Source organism: Frankliniella occidentalis, unplaced genomic scaffold (genome assembly GCF_000697945.3).
Source record: "Frankliniella occidentalis isolate FOCC.00 unplaced genomic scaffold, Focc_3.1 Scaffold30, whole genome shotgun sequence".
Classification (NCBI taxonomy): domain Eukaryota; kingdom Metazoa; phylum Arthropoda; class Insecta; order Thysanoptera; family Thripidae; genus Frankliniella; species Frankliniella occidentalis.
Genome location: NW_026267160.1, coordinates 1,433,019 through 1,435,823, shown reverse-complemented (window position 1 = coordinate 1,435,823; position 2,805 = coordinate 1,433,019).

Here is a 2,805-nt window from a genome sequence, read left to right as displayed (position 1 = left end):
CTCCCCCCCTCCCCATAACCCTATAAGAGGAGCGGAGCGACGGAACGTGATAACAATATTTTCTCCCGCTTCTTCTTTTTCTCTTCTGTTCGCTGGGCCTGAAGCTATGTCCATCGAACCGGCCGGATGTGTGTGTGTGAGTGTGTGAGCGCGTGTGTGTGCGCGCGTGTGTGTGCGCGCGCGCGCGGGTGAGTGCGAGTGTTCGCCTCCTGGCCTTATGTGCCTTCTCCCCGGCACCACTCCTTCAGCCCCGTCGTTTCCCGGCCACTACCGGCCAGACTCATCAGCTGATGAATTCAAGATTGCGAGTGATGCGGCTTCGAATTGTTGAAGCATTGAACACACCCTACACCCAACTTCCTGACCGACGCACCGACGGGTACAGAAATTGTTCCCCGCCATTAGGAGTGCACTCGCTCGTAGTTCGCACATTCTCAGCATGCAGCAGGTCCACTGGACCAGGTCCACCCACCGGTAGTTAGCTCAAAGCCCACACATGCACTCGTAAACCTGGATCTAACGTGTCGACACGCGCCAATCGCTCCGCGCTACGCCAACGCCCCGCCACGGCATCCCAGCGTCCAGGAGCCAGTGTGTTTGCTGCAATATGGTGGGGCCATCGCAATCTCAAACAGGTCGGGGCGCTGCTCCTCTCCGCTCCTTGAGCCCGATCTCAGAGATCGTAAGGGTCATGTTCGGATCGTCGCCACAAGGCTTGTGACGACAGTACATTCTATAATCATTCCCATCGTTTTGTTATTTGTTTTCAAAAAATCCTCCACAAAGATTTGGGCACTTCTAATCTTTATTAAGTATGACGTAAAATACCGGTCGGTTCTTCCGCATTCGAATCTACGGTTAGAGTCGGCTGGGGGCTGGGGTATGTATGCCTGGCGGGAGAAGGTGATCGTGGTGTCGATGGAGTCGGAGGTGAGCTCCAAAACCTCTGGCATGTGCGCGGTCCGCCCGTCCAAGGCTGTACCGCCCCGCCCGAGCGCCCGCCCGAGCGCCCGCCCGAGCCCTGGACAACTCCTCTCACGCGAGGCGCCGGCCGGGTTACCCTAGCCGCCCCTCGAGCTGTTCACTCTCCCCGAGGTGGAGGCCGACACAACCCTAACCGAATCAACCACCATGTGCCCGCATTCTGCTCGAGGGGATGACCATATCACGCTCCCTCCTAATAAAGCCGTGTGTTCGTAGCTAAAAAAAAATTCAGGGAAATTAAAAGTCTTTATAAGTTTAAAAGCGGATGTTTAGATTTGCGCGTCTGATGTCTGGTTCACACTCATTCTCGATACCAGTCCTGCTATTTATGTCCCACAAAAAGTCCAAGAACCATGTACCAATTACTTTGAAGTTAATTTATCCACAGTTACCCCTTGGGGTGTATTTTTCCTGAATTATGTGCATTCTAATGAGCAAGCTTGATTTTATCCCAACGAAAGTTCTATGACAGAGAACCCCCTCTTTTCCCCGGCGATGAGTGGACGCATTCATCTCGTGTGCCCCTTCTTCTGGGCGCGCGGTGACCGGCAGGCGCGAGGGTAGGCAGCGCGGCCGCACTGGTGTGTCACGGGACTGCCTACCCGTCCAAGCCGCAGGGGCCCATGGCGCGTGGCCGTTGCGCGGGTGCGCCAGCCCGGTTCGCTGCAAAGTCATGCCGCAGGTGCCCTAGGTAGGTTCGCTGATTTTAATAATAAATGTGTGATGTTGATGTTGCACTTCTGCATGTCGCGGTGCGTGTTTCTTTCTTCGTTTTGCGGTCTGATTTTTTTTTAATTTTTTTAATGCGGAGGTTGTTAGGTGTGCTTTTCGGTGAAAAGCGCCCCTCCGCCTACCTCACCACCCCCTTCTCTCTCCCTTCCTCCCTCTTTCCCGCGACTTCACGCCCATACCTCGGCGCTGACACTAGCGTGACCCACGCTGCAGCGAGCGAGGCGCGAGCGCCAGTAGTCGATAATTGACTCTATAGCTCCTTTTGTCGAGCTGCCCGGCGCCTGACGTGCCGGACGTGCCGCATCGTTGCCACCTCTTCATCACATTGATGTAGCGGACTGCGCCTTGCCTTGCAGTACACTCGTCAAGTTTGTGACAGAAGAAGGCAGGGAATAATCAGCCACCATGGCAGCAGCACCTGCCCATTGTAGTTTAATCCGGTCCGTATCCCTCCCTCCCTCCGCCGGTCCAATTCGAACTCCTTTCTGCACTGCTGCGGTTGAGAAATTCGCATGTTGCATCTGGTGGGTACGGCTGCGCAGGGCTGCGCGCACGGCCCGCGCGCCGCCCCGCCGCGAGGCTAGGTCTGAGGCGAGCCAGCCCGCCGAAGCCCGGCCAGGTTGCGTCACTTGATAGACAACACACCCCGATGCGCATACCCAAATCGATGTGTATTTTGTTTTGCAGAAGGCAAACAAAGCGAGTATACTGCTGAGGAGTGCGACGCGACATGGCCTGACCCCGGATGACCCTGTTTCTCTTGGTTTCCTCCCTATGACGCCCCAAACAGCAGAGCAGGAAGAGCGTGAAAGAAAACACTGCCATCTCTACGTGCTCCTCCTAGAACGGCGAGGCAGCTAGCGGGCTGCAGGAGCAGGCTGCACACTGACCAGCTGAAATGTCGTTCATGACATTTGCAGGCCTCCCGCCGTCAGGCAGAGTTTGCAACACACGCCCCCCCCCCCCAATGTATCTCTCTCTCCTCTCTCCCTCCCTCTCTCTCTTTCTCTCTCGGCACTCTTCTCCCTCCCCTCTCGTGCCCGTCAACCCCTCCCCTGCACTCGCATCCTCCCACTCACCGCAAGGACC